Here is a 14,588-nt window from a genome sequence, read left to right on the forward strand (position 1 = left end):
CCGGTATGTTATTTAAGCATGCAATTGATATGAGTTGATGATAAATTGTTATATTTATTGCTGATTAGAAAACTCTTTCCATGACAGCATCAGCATTGAGCTTCAGATCAAATGGTGTCGTCATGGTAACAAACAAACTATATAGGCCTACAGTATATAACAAGTTTTACAACAATAAATACAACAATGTGGTTGCATTTATTAAGTAAATTGTAATGAACAAGAGTTTTCATACTCAATAATATAACTTCTTTTTTTAACTCTTAATCATTTTTTGGGGGGGGTTCTTTTTTATTTTCACAAGTTTGTGTGAATGTGTCTGTTATGAGTGAGTAAGAGATACAGAAGAGAGGAGAGGGAGAGAGAGAGAGAGAGAGAGAGAGAGAGAGAGACGAGCGAGAGAGAGAGAGAGGAAGAGGATGCAGAGGAGAGAGAGAGGAGAACAACAAAGAGAGAGAGGGGGGCGCGGGGGCCCTTCTTTGCGTGGGCCCCCCTGCCCCCCCCCCTCTTTTTGTCCCTTTGGTTTTTGCCCCCCCTTTTTCCCCCCCCCCCCCCCCCCCCCCCCGGTCTTTTTGGTTTTGGAATGGGTTTGTTGGGGGTTGGATGGATAATATGAGGGGGTGGGGGCGTGGTTTTGGAAATACTTTTTTTGGTTGTGGGTTTGGAAAGTGGTTTGTGTATACTTAATTTGTAATTATTATTTATTTATACCACAACTGCCTTTTAGTTTTTTGTTATACAAACCAGCAAGAAAGTTTCAGGACATGTCAAAAAAAAAAAAAAAAAAAAAAAAAAAAAAACTGGTTAGAGCTAGAGCCCGCAGGCCTTGTTAAAAAACAAATAACAGTTGTTAAAAAAAAAGTTAAGGGCAGTTTTTAAAAAAAAAAAAAAAAAAACTCGACGGCAGACAGAGATTCAGGAGCAGAGATTTTGCAGCCCAGAGATAGAAGAGATGTTGGAGAGATTTGCATTCAGAGAGAGAGATGAGATTGCTAGAAGCCAGAGATGCAGCAGAGATTTTTTCAACCCAGAAGTCCCATTCTACCAACACCATGTTGAACAAACCCCACGTTATATCAGAAGTCTCCTGGTTATAGTGGTACTAGTTGATGAACAAAGTATAAAACAAAACCTGAAGCTGAAGAAACCCTAATGTTAACAGAAAAGCCCCCGGACCTGAGGAGAGAGACGTTCACCTTCCGTGTCCTGAGGTGGTGAGAGAGGGCCGGTGGGACACAACAACAGTGGAGGAATCTGTGTGTGTAGGGAGGGCGCTGGGGCTAGCCATCACAGAATAGGTAGGGGAGGGCGCTTGGGACTAGCCTATCATAGAATAGTGTTGTAGAGGGAGTGGACGCTGGGACTAGGCTACACAAGAATAGTGTAGGGGAGGGACGCGGGGACTAGCCTATCACAGAATAGTGTAGGGGAGGGGCGCTGGGACTAGCCTTTCACAGAATAGTGTTAGGGGAGGGAGGGAAGGGGAGGCGCTGGGCTAGCTATCACAGAATAGTGTAGGGAAGGGACCTGGGACTAGCCTATACAGAATAGGGTAGGGAAGGGCGTGGGACTAGCCATCACAGATAGTGTAGGGAGGGACGTGGGACTAGCCTATCACAGAATAGTGTAGGGGAGGGACGCTGGGACTAGCCTATCACAGAAGTGTGGGGAGAGGCGCTGTGACTAGCACTGTGACTAGCCTATCACAGAACGGAGACACAGTCAGTGGAGACTTATTCAATCCGAGCACAGATATTCACTCGCATTACTCGTATAATACTTGTACTCTGCAAAAGTGCTTTATCCGTACGGGATACTCGTTTCAGCCGAGTATTCGGCTCATCCCTAGTAAATACTGTATCATAATATTCCTTTAATTATGTAAATACCGTACATATTCACACTCCTTATATTTCTTTATTTATATTTCTACTCTGGTATTTATACTATTTCTGCAACTGTAACACAGAGTTTCCCTTCGGGGATCAATAAAGTATTTCTGATTCTGATTCTGATTCTGATTCTAAAGTATGTGGGCCATTTGCTAACAGCTAGCTATTTGGAAGCAGCCTCTTTCAGGGAACAAAAGCGTTACATTGCTGATTTGAAAACGTTTGCGTTTGCTACAATGTAACATCTCTGATCTGTGTGTGTGTGTGTGTGTGTGTGTGTGTTCTACTCCCAACCGCACCTGACAACAGATGGAGCTCTGTGAGAAGTTGATAAGGGAAAAGCTGCAGGAAGATACCATAGTAACTGTATTAAGCACTGTGTTTTTTTCAACTTCACTTGTTGACTCCCTCTGTTTATTTAATAAACATTTGTCAGCAAAGTCTGTAGCATCAAAATGCCCATTTCACTCATGCACTGGGCACTGCAATTTTGTTTAAAAACTACAGTCTTCTTTGAGTCCTTTGACACTAAATCCATTGACACTCACTGAGGTGATTAATAAAATTAAGCCCACTTCATGTGGTCTCGACATCCTGCCTGGGAGATTTCTAAAGGAAGTATAGGGATTTTTATGTTGTGCTATTCACTCCTTAATCAACACGTCAATATAATTGATTCTTCTAAAAAAAACTCCTTGGATTATTTCAGACCAATATCCAAATTGCCCTTTCTTTCTAAGGTTCTAGAAAAAGTTGTTGTTGAACAATTGAGTGCTTTCCAAAAAAATTGAGCCAGACACTTTGAGTCTGGGTTTATGGCAAACCACAGTATAGAGACTGCACTCCTTAAAGTGATAAATGACCTACTGGTTGCCGCTGATGCTGGGAAATCTTCAGTATTAGTTCTGTTAGATGTAAGGGCTGCATTTGATACTGTTGACCATTCAATTTTATTGGACATCTCAAAGACTGGGTTTGCATCGCTGGTTCAGTTTTAAAGAGGTTTTATTCCTACAGTTGAGATATCTTTTAGTGTAGCTAGCAGATGACCTGTGAGGTACCTCAGGGGTCTGTCCTCGGACAAGTCTTGTTCTCTCTCATCTTGTTAACCTTGGGGCAAGTCATCCCCAGGCATAATGGGAGCATTGATTTATACGCCGATGACACTCGGTTGTACCTCTCTTTTGAACACAATGACCTATATCAAATTAGTACACAACTGTATTGTTGACATCAAATCCTTGATGACTCAGAACTTCTTGCAGTTAAATGTTAATATGACTGATGTAATTATTATTGGCCCCAACAAAGTTAATGCAAGTACTTCATCATCTGGGCTTTGTGTCAAAATAAAGCCCCAATCTGTAAAAATCTTGGATTTATTTTTTACATTTTATTGTTTATATATTTTATAAATTGTTTATTTTTATATATAGAAACTGATAGTAATAAAATGTTAGTGTTGACCTTGTTCAGCTTTCAGTCAATTGTCCTTGTTTTTAGCAGTTTGTCTATTTCTGTGGACTTTGGGAGCAACAAAACACCAGATTCATATTCCATGTATGTGTTTACATTACAATTAATTCTGATAATAACCTCAGTTTGAACAAACACAGTTGTCTAGTCTTGTTTCCTGCAGCTCAGGCGACCCCAGAATTAGGTCAATTTTATCCAGTAGAAACCTTGAGACGGTCATAAATGCTTTTATTTTCTCTTGTGTGAACTATTGTAACAGAGTTTACACACAGTACAACTTGTCCAAAATGCAGCAGCCAGACTCTTCACCAAAACCTAACCCATGTTACTGCTGTTTGAGCTTCTCTCCACTGGCTCCAGGTACATTTTAGAATTGATTGTAAGATGGTACTGATCACTTTTGATTCTTGCTCTGGACTCAGATCTTCTGACATCGTACATGCCGGTTGCAACCTAAGGTCCTAAGCCAACCTCTGCTTTTTCTGTTTCCTTGAAGAAATCAGACTGGCGAGCTCCCCATCCTCTTTAAAATCTGTTTTTAAAAAACATCATTATAAATCACTTGTATCTGTTAAATATAATGGCATTCTCTTAACATTTATTCTATTAATTATTTTAATTATTTAGTTTTTCTTAGCTGTTCTCTATAGCTCCTTGATCAATGTTGTATAACTTTTGTTACACAATAGTTTTTATCATTGCCATTTCATTTTTCTCTGGTCAAGCACTTTGTAACTTAAAAAAGTGCTATTATTATTATTATTATTATTATTATTATTATTAGGCCGCCTACTCTCACGCTGCAAAGTTAAAGGTTAAAACTAAGGAAGACAGCCAGGTGAGGAACTGCTTGAGTCAGTCAATCCGCAGAGCCCGAAGCCCTGCCCGTGCTTTTATTCAAAGTGTATTAATATCAAACGTGTTGCGTGTCCTAACTGCACCAAATTCCTTTTTTCTGTACATCATTGGGTGCCCAGCAATACATCCGCCAAGTGATGGAGATCGTATAAAATATTCTCGAGATATTCAAATGACATAAATCTTGATGAACGGCAGACACACACACTCACACACAGACAGAGATTTCCACCGTTATAGTTCCATGTCAAGGCTGGAAACAGAACAAACGGGAATGGGAAATGGGAAACACTGAAGGATGCAACAAGTTCCAAACATGTCCTCATCATGTATTCAAGCAGAGAAGGATGAAGAACAAGCCTTAGGAATGGGGTAGGCCTTGTTATGACTTATTATGGAATTACATACAGTGGGAATGAAAACCCTTGACTTGGGGAAGGGTTATATTATCTCTAAATTATTATTTATTTAGTCATGGAAAAATTCTGCAGTTATGTCTGGAATACAAATACACATATAAGAGTTTGAATGGACCCACATTATCCCAGGACATCTGATAATGAGTAAATCTGCTACATTAGTCAGTGTCACGGTCACAGATTGTCATGTGGTATGTTTGATTTGTTCTTAATCTCAAGAGGGGAGTCTTATCTACTTCCTAACCTACCGGAGGGCAGACGCCAGAGAAACGAGAGAAGAGAAGAGTGGTGAGCATTCTGTAGAGACTGCAACTCTTTTTGTTGGGACTGTAATGAAGAATGAATAATAATCCGTGAGGGGTATTGCACAAAACCAAGATTCAGGATTAAGCCAGGATATTCCAGTTATCCTGGCTCTATTTAGCCTTGACTCAGTTTCACAAAAGCAGAGGCTCCTAAGTTACTACATACAGTATATTGTTGAAATGTATTCTGTGATAGCCTGAGGCCTGGACTACAAACCAAGATCAACATGTCCTGGATTTCTTTCAGTTACCCGGCTTCACTAACCCTAACATAAACTGTCACAACGGTGGTTATCAACTGGTTAAATTGAAGAGTGTAAATGATAGTTATATATACTGTATATAATAAAACTAAAAGGAGGCAGGGCAGTACAGCCCGATCCGGCAGGGGAGAGTTCTAGCCCAGCCAGGCTCCTCTCTTTACCCTGTCTCTCTTCCTAGAGGTTTCTCCCCCCTTGGCACTGTTGCACTAAATGCTTGCTCTGGGGGGGAATTACTAGAATTGTGGGGGCTTTGTAAATTATATTAAATAAAAAATAATAATAATTGAATTGGTAGCCAAAAGATTAAGGTGCATACCATTTAACCCCCATGTCCACATTCTGATTCCAGCCTAAGGCCTTTAGTTGCGTGCCATACTGCTCTCTTTTCACTTTTAATGAAGGCTATTGCCATGATAATATGAATAAAGGTTTAGAGATCTAATCATGTGTCTAAGTGGCCACGCACCAAAAAAACAGCTCAGAACAAAAAAGTCCCTTGAGGCACAAAAATCTATATCTGCAAACACATCCAAAAGTCAGGTCAAGGTCAGTTATTACTCTTTGCCCTGAAACAAGGATTGAAACGTTTAGCAAAGCTATTCATCTCTGTAATGAAGATTAGGTTACGTACAGGATATGCATAAATAAGCCTTGGTCTTCAGCCTATTCCTTCTTGAGTTGTTGATTGTGTTATATATATTGTGTGAAATGCATTGATGTAACCTGTATAATGTTTCTCAAACAAATTCTCATGCGTTGTTCATTATAATGTAAAACGGAATAATCCATTTATTCATAGGCAATTTTAACAACTCACTGCAGAATTTGCAACCACAATCTCTCCCTAACCTTAACTATTCCTGACTGTTGGTAGGCAATGGAATAAGAACCATACACACCACTTCTGACTGTGCTTCTGAGAAGGACCAGTCATTATTCACACAATAGCAACAGATAACGTGTCATTGAAACATGCTGCCGTTTTTCTACTGAAGACAGTCATAACGGGCAACAGGGAGTGCTAAAGCTGCAGTGAAAGCATTAAAACGCCAGGATTTGAGGTAAAGTGAGACCTCTTCCTGCAGCTCTCCCTTTTACTCGCTCTTCAGGTATGGGTAAGACAATCATCCTACAACCTTAATCATCTTAAAAAGCAAGATAACTGCAGCTCAGCACAACAGTGAAATATTAAACAGACATATTCCATAATATGAATCTGTAAGCTGTGAGACTTGGTGAGAAGCTGCAGCATCAGTTATGAGGCTGTGTGCTATGAAGCCTCGCATAGCCTTATGGATTTACATTCACAATTTCAACAACACCTGCAAGAAGTGCCCTAACTCCCCCGCAGCTAAGTGTGTGTGTGTGTGTGTGTGTGTTTTTTATAGACTTTTACACGTATACACACATATTCCCTCTCAAACACCCTTTTCTTTCTTTCCTTTCATTACACACATGGGCACAAACACTTTTAAACAGACCCCTCAGGACAGCAGTTTGTGTGTGTGTGTGTGTGTGTGTGTGTGTGTCGTTGTGTGTGTGTGTGTGTGTGGTGTGTGTGTGGAGAGAGATGGAGTGGATGTATTGCAGTTTGCTGCATTATGATTGACTGATTCCCCAGGGCATGTGATACAGACTGGCCATGTTGATTTCCACTTCTCACACACACACACACCACACACACACACACACACACACACACACCACACACACACACACACACCACCACACACCACACACATTGCTTTGCCTCACTGGAGTCATGCACAGTGAAGTTTAAGTTCACAGGAAGTTTTTGGTGTGTTGTGTGAGTGTAGGTTGAAAGACATAGATAGAGAGACAATAAGATAATTTCAATTCCTCCCAAGCAGGTGCGCACACACACAGACACACACACACACACACACATCTGAAGCAATTGTTTATAGTACAACCTAAAAAATGTGTAGTTTAAGCATTGGTACTTTTTCCTGCTTTCTGCAGACTAGAAGCGCACACAGGGTCAAAAGCATGCTGCCCCCCACACACACACATCTGAAGCCATTATTTATAGTACAACCTATTAATGTATAGTTTAAGCATTGGTACTTTTTCTGCTTCCTGCAGACTAAAAGCGCACACAGGGTCACAAGTACACACACGCCTGCACACACTCACGCGCACACACACAAACACACACACACACACACACACACACACACACACACACACACACACACACACACAGTTCTTTCATTTCTTTGTAGTCATTAAAATCCACCACTAGCTGACTGCAGTCCCATGGGCCCATATGGACTCTATAGGGGTGTCCAACGTCCGTATCAAGTCACCGTGTCTGCTCCGCTCACCTTTAGGTCTCTGAAGTCACCCAGAGGCATATTAAGTTATCTAGTTGCTGTTGGATGTAGAGTTTATCGAGGTCCTTTTCTATAATTCATTTGGCTCACATCGAGCACTTCAGAGGGACATCAAACTCCTTTTCATGTTCGAATCGTACGAGGTTAAGTGGCGCTATATTAGGTTGTATTGATTTGGCCGGAGTCATTTCAGGAAGATTGTATAACTCGATATGATGTCGGGGTATCTATGAAATTAAGAGAAGGCTTTCAGAGGGATACATTACAGTCAGTTCACATGGATTTGCTGTTTGTCTCCATAAAGGTCAGAGCGACTGCCGTTATACCTTAAAATGGATGAAGCACTGAACTATAAATCACAGCACACCGAGTTTATAGTTATAACCCTTACGCTGGGTTTCACAGGTACCTTTTTTCAGCTGCAGCTCTGCTGTATCTGTGATGTGCAGAAGATTCCAGGCGAAATGTGTCAGCACAACATGATGTCGACAGTTTAAATGTTTTGCTGACAGTTTGTTGTTGGTGTTAATACATTTTCATCAGTCTGTCAATAGGGCCTAACACAAACCATTTTGTAAGTTTTTCTACTGCAGTCACACACATTGCCGGATAAGAAGATGTGTTTAGTTTAGTTCAAATAACATAAATAATAACCAGCTAGTTTTAATCTTATCTGAACATACCCTGGGAGTTTTGTGACGATTGGCCTTACGGTGGCTGATTGTGTTCATTTATGTCCAGAGCCACGCGCCTTTCAAAGTTCATTGGTAATAACTTGTAAAGTAATTGCAAAATGGACATGCTTTATACACTTTTTAATAAGCTTGATGATTGATGATTCACTGAACATTTGGTGGCAATCGGAACTATGGTGGAGGAGGAGTTTCTCAAAAAATTCAAAATGGTGGAAAACTTTTCTAGGTGGACCTTAATGATCCCAGAGGCTTTTTTGTAGAGCACATTACGCTGCACCTGTGTTAGAAATTTCAAGTCCATTGGACCTACGGTGTGGGGGGTGTGGCCTTTCAAAGTTTGCATTTTGAAGCATTAATTACAGCGCCCCCATGTGGCTGATTGGGTTTATATTTCTATAGAAGCACATGCACACCATTTCCAGTTATTCCCCCAAGTTTCATGTTTCTAGCTCATTCCAGCTCACGGGAATTTGAGCCGGCACGACAGACAACATCTTGTATCATAAGTAAGCTATAGAAAAATCACATCTTTTGCTCGTAATTTTAAATATAGCATGTGTCTTTACACGGTTGAATATGTTGGAGGCACGTTCGCGAGTCTCCCTTCTCATTAGCTACCATTCTGCAAAAGTTGACTTGGAGAAAGAAGGGACAATCTGGAAACTTTTGTAGCCATCAGCAAAATTTGCTCCTATAGCTGTTTTCATAGGGAATGAATTGAATCGCTCTGCTATGCTGTTATTTCAGCAAATATGTCAAGTATGAATCAATCAAAAAGAAACATTTTAGTGTACTGTTTAGCTGTAAAATGAGAAGGTTTGCTTGGGCAGTGATTGGTTTTGGCTCTTCTGTTTTTAACATGGCTGCTGGGTCACAAACCGTTGATCGTTGATTGGTGACACCTGTGGTTTCTGGTGGAAACAGCACGAGCAGTTTAATGGGGAACTATTATAAAGCGTTTTCAGGTTCATATTTGTATCTTGTAATTCTACTGGGACATTGGTACAGGCTTTAATATTTAAAAACACTTCTTTAAGATCTTTGTCCTACTGCTGCACCTGCATTCACCCTCTGTATGAGACGCTCTGCTGGAGCACTGTCTTTTTAAGCCCTCCTCCTGATAAAGCCCAGTCTGCTTGGCTTAGCCAGCGTTTTTTCTGGAATCTCCGCTGTGCTCCACTTTTGTTTCTCTAGTAGCACCTAAAGCTACTGCAACGAAGTATATAGCAGGACTTTGTACTGTGAAAAATCACCAATAAAGGCTTCTAAACCAAATACTACACAACCAGACATGTCCCAGCAGTAATGTAACCCAAAATTGACCAGCACTGGCAACCAAGATTACAGCTATCTGGCATTAGCATGCAGCTACTTTATAGTCAACAGTATGCTAACGTCAGATTGTAATTCTACTGTCAAAAATCGCAGATTTAGGCTTCTAAACCAAATACTACCCAATCGGACGTTTCAGCAGTAATGTGTTCCAAAATTGGGGAAAAATTAAAAACATTGGCAGCCAAGATGACATCTTTTACTGCATGTAGCTGACGTTACTATAGTTAGCAGTGGACACTACTAGAGTATAGCAGCACTTTCAACCATAGCAAATCCAAGATACAGGCGTTTAAGCCAAATTCTACATAACCGAATGTTTCAGCAGTAGTGAGACCTGGAATTGGGGAGAATTTAACAACATTGGCAGCAAAGAAGACATATTTTACTGACGCTAGCATGTAGCTACATGCGACAATGTTAACACCGCAGTACAGTAGCTTGAAAAAAACAAAAAAAGAAAAAACACTTGAGGCTTGCCTACCTGAAGCAGATGACAAATCATAGAAGGCCGTCTTAATGTTGCGTTACACTTAGACCAGAGTAGAAAAAACTGTTGAAACCTCATTATTTAAAGATTTGGCCACGTTTAACATTGAAATCCAACATTTTTACATTGTAGATATGACAGACAATATGGAATAGCATAATTTGGACACTTTAAAACTACAGTAACAAACCTTGAGCAGCTACTTTGTCAGAAAAACAAGAGCAACTGCTGTATCTGTTTACAGTGCAAACAAACAAACTCATGTTTTTTTAATAAGGAAATCAACATAATTGGACAACCACCTTTGGTTTCATGCTGCACACTGCATGTAGCTTTCCACACAGCAGCACGACACAGTAATTTCGAGAAGTGGGAGGTGTGCAGCCTGTCATTTGAGAGATATCTTAATTAAAAGTGATCTACAAGAAAGGCCAAGGAACATTTTCTTATTTTGTCACGTAGGCACATTTTGAAAAATTCATTACTTTATTTCACAATAAAAGTCAGTTTAATTGGGGCGACATCTAGCTCACTCAGTAAGACCGTGCGCCCCATGAAGTGTCTTTGCTGTGTGTCATCCCCCATCTCCCCCCCCCCTTCCTGTCTATCCACTGTCACTAAAAAAAGGGAAAAGTCCCAAAAAAGTAATCTTAAAAAAAGAAAGTTAGTTTAATTAGTTTGATTATCCCTAGGTAAACGTGTATCCAGAGGCATCTGAGCGTTATTTAGGCACAGAGGAATATTGTGTTGCTCAATGGTTGTCATGGTACAGCACAGGAGTAGGATTGAGCATCGAGAACGAAATCCTACTTGGAATGCTTTTAAATATTACGATTCCAGTAGAATCATTTCTTTATTGGAATTGTTTAGAGGATTTGCTTTTTTTAAAGATTTTTTTTAGGGCATCTTTTCCCTTTATTAGAGAGTGACAGTGGACTGACAGGGAAGGTGGGAGAGGGATGGGGGATGACACGCAGCAAAGGGCCGCAGATCGGACTTGAGCCTGGGCCGCCGCAAAGGACCCTGCATTGAGGAGAATATGTATATGGGCGCCCGTCAAATGGGTATTAAACTAATCTCCTTACCGATGACAGCTTTGTTTAGTTTCTTTTTGAAGCTCCAAATATTTCCCATTAGGATTAAATGTGGGGGGAGGTTGTTCCACTATGTTACAGCGATATACATTACCTTTTTATTAGAGAACTGGTTCAGGGCATTGGTAGGTACGGCCAGTCTAGTATCATAACCAAGTCTATCATTGGTAGGTAATAGCTGTGAGAACAGGCTGGTTGTTATGTAATGTACAAATGTTCTTTAAAAAGACAATAAATGACAATAAAACACTAATAAGTAGTACTAGAGCTACTATGGAGCAATATGTGAGTCACTCATATATATACACTGTATTAAAAAATAATAATTCCCCATTGCCCTATCCTGGGCAGTCCCTTTTCTTCAAGTTGGGGTCCTGTACCAGACAGAGGCCACACGACACCCTACCCACGCCCCAGCCGGGATTTAAACTGCCCTATATGGGTCACTGCGAAGTACTCCAGCCGGGAGTCAATGGTGTTACCCACTGAGCTATATATCAAATACTGACACACCCTTTTCAAGTTTATTCTACACGAGACACAGCAATGGTTTGCGTATTGGTAAATTGTTTTGAACAGAACAATCAGAGTAATCAAAACCTATAATATTTAAACTATTTCAGCTATTTAAGAGCAAGTCATTTTTGTAGATTATTGATATTAAATTATCCATTGAAAAATATTGTTACATTTGCCTTTGTCTGCATTATTATCTGTTTAAAATTTCTTGGAAGATTGTTTTCGTTCTTAACAAACATGTGAAACCAACGACTATTACAATGGATGCCATGGGTTTCACTTTCTTTTTTGTTCATTTTTTTAAGGAAAACATTAAATCTGGATGAGAATTCGGAGAGTGCTTGTGGAGATCTTTTCATTTGCTCTGTATGAACTCAGCATGAGATGCATGAATTAGGACTGGGATGAGAATAGATTGAGTTTGTATAGAGAGCTCTCTGATTTCTCTGCCTGAAATCAAAAAGAAGCACCAAACTTGAGAAAATCTCAGACTTTAGAGCTTGATGAGATCTATTTGAAACTTAAAAGGAAACTTTTTTGAGATTTTGTGAGGCTTTTTCTTCAGGAGACAAACATGAGAAACACACTCTAATCTCGATTTTGTTTTACACAGACCTCTTTGAGTTTGCTTACATGCTCACCAATATTCCACTATTATTCCGAATATGACAATATTCTGAATTTGATACAGGTCATGTAAACAGCATATTCCGGTTGGATATTCCGAATATGGCATTTTCCAGTTGGGATATTCATGTGGAAAATCCTGGTATTGTTCAGGTATTAGAAGCATTCTTTGGACACGTATACAAAACATTCAGAAAATGCGTCAGAAACTTTTTGACGCCCTATTTACGACCTCTTGCGTGTTTACAACTTATGGTCAGTGCTGTGCGTTGCTATGGTTGCTGTACAGAACCCAACCAGCCAACCGTTTGCGAGGCTGCAGACCCGATAAGAAGGAGAAACAGCTACCTTTAAACATTATCAAATATGTTTTGGGATCACATCGCTACGCCGACCTTTTCAGGACGCTGGTTGAAGGAATGAGAGAGGGACGCTGTGTTCACATGGTCCAACAAGTCCGCCGCTGCTGAAAACTTATTTAAACAGAATCACTCAGAAATACATGAGACATTTTTGACAGGTTTCTTTCACCTGGCAAAAGAATGTCTCCAAATGTGTCCTGAGTGTCCACTTGTGATCGAATCTCACTTCTCTCTACAGGCAAATAAACGGACACATCATTTCAGTTTGCATATAGGCTGGTTTTGTCTGTGCGAGTGTGTTTATACACTTTTCGTTGTTATTCTCGCATGCATCATACATTAGAAATATGCCATGACTAGTGAAAACCACTGCCTAGAGTCTGACTGTGTGCCAAAGGACATAACTTTTCTATGTGGCAAAGCATTATTTGAAAGTTCTACCTAAAAATAAGGATGTCTGTGTTTGGCTCCGAGTATGTTAAGCTTCGAACTGAATCTTTATGGTTTGAAGTTTAGTTTCTGTGTGTGTTTTATTTCACCATTTCATGTTTGCTTATCGGTTATGGCCAAATAAGGCCTCATGAAGCTTCATGAACCATTTATTTAAAACTAGATTTTTGTCAACCGGCAGCAGCCAGACAGCTCCAGACAGCTCCAGACAGCCTGGGACATAAGAGCAGGCAGCACCAGAACAAAAACAGCGACACATCACCAACAGGATTATAATAACATCCAAAACGCACAATTCACTCTCAGTGGTTTGTATCCATGACTTATACTTCCAGGATTGCTCTAGTGCTGCCGGAAATTCCTCCGGAGTTCACTCTTTTCAGCCGGATTCTGCTACCTTCCGCTTTCTTTGTGCTGGAATTTAAAGGCCGGTGATTTCTGAGGACTATGGTTACCTGGTCCTCAGATCTCTGCAGGGTACATCCAGACAGCTAGCTAGACTATCTGTCCAATCTGAGGACTATGGTTACCTGGTCCTCAGATCTCTGCAGGGTAAATCCAGACAGCTAGCTAGACTATCTGTCCATTCAAAGTTTTCTGTCACCAAGACAATTATGCAGCGGCACCATGGCTCTGCCTGGTGTTTAGCACCGCCCATGATGATTGTGATTGGTTTAACCCTTGTGTTGTCTTCCAGTCAAAATTGAAAATCAACACTTTTGTTGACGCTTTCTAACGATGTTTTTAACTTTTTCTTACGTTTTTGTCCCTTTTTTAACACTTTTGATGCTTTTTTTTACAAAGTTTATCACTTTTTTTTGATGTCTTTTAACACTACATAACACTAACATATTAACTTTAGTTTTACAGTTATTTTTGGAATTTATGCTCAACAAACCTTATTTATAGGAAATTAAACCTAATGTTGGAGTTAGAAAAGCAGAAATTAGGAATTATTTAGACTAAAATGAAAGGAACGTATGTTGATGGATAATCACAGACTAGAATATGTCATCTTTTACTCAATACTATTTCAAAACCACTTCAGTTTTTTTCCAAATTATATCAAATTGAATAAGACACCCCAAAATTAATTACAAATAATTAAAAATTATGAATTTGCACTTGCCAAAGACCGTGTGCAATCAATCATGTTATTTTGGGTAATTACAATTGGGTAGTTAAAAACAACATTGATGTAGGAAAACGGGTCAGTTTGACCCGAGGACAACACGAGGGTTAATTTTACAGCATTTGGAGAAAAAACAATTGGTAAAAGAACTTTTAAAAAAAAAGTGTCAAAAAAGAGAGAAACATTTTAACAAAAGTCACTAAAATGTGAACAAATGCCAAATAAAGAATGTGAAAAGATGTAGAAAAAGTAACAAAAAATGTCAAAATAAGTGACAAATGTAAAAGAAAAAGCTTTAAAAATTTTGGGAAAAAAAA

The 14,588-nt window shown here is 39.7% G+C and overlaps 2 long non-coding RNA genes across 2 annotated transcripts in view; one reads left to right on the top strand and one right to left on the bottom strand.

Moving 5' to 3' along the window:
* The window catches only part of LOC116686000 (uncharacterized), a 25,668-nt gene extending 13,225 nt beyond the window's left edge, over positions 1-12,443 (top strand). Inside the window, exons 2-4 of the long non-coding RNA XR_004331115.1 lie at positions 305-321; positions 1,717-1,721; positions 12,325-12,443. This is a non-coding gene — a long non-coding RNA (uncharacterized LOC116686000). The remainder of the gene's footprint in view (positions 1-304; positions 322-1,716; positions 1,722-12,324) is intronic.
* On the bottom strand, positions 236-12,796 carry LOC116685999 (uncharacterized). Its single transcript, XR_004331114.1, has 3 exons — positions 12,734-12,796; positions 4,953-4,957; positions 236-247 (listed from the first exon to the last, which is right to left on the bottom strand). It is a non-coding gene; the product is annotated as an uncharacterized LOC116685999 (long non-coding RNA).
* Between the last annotated feature and the right edge of the window lie 1,792 nt (positions 12,797-14,588).

Source organism: Etheostoma spectabile, unplaced genomic scaffold (genome assembly GCF_008692095.1).
Source record: "Etheostoma spectabile isolate EspeVRDwgs_2016 unplaced genomic scaffold, UIUC_Espe_1.0 scaffold280, whole genome shotgun sequence".
Taxonomy (NCBI): Eukaryota; Metazoa; Chordata; class Actinopteri; order Perciformes; family Percidae; genus Etheostoma; species Etheostoma spectabile.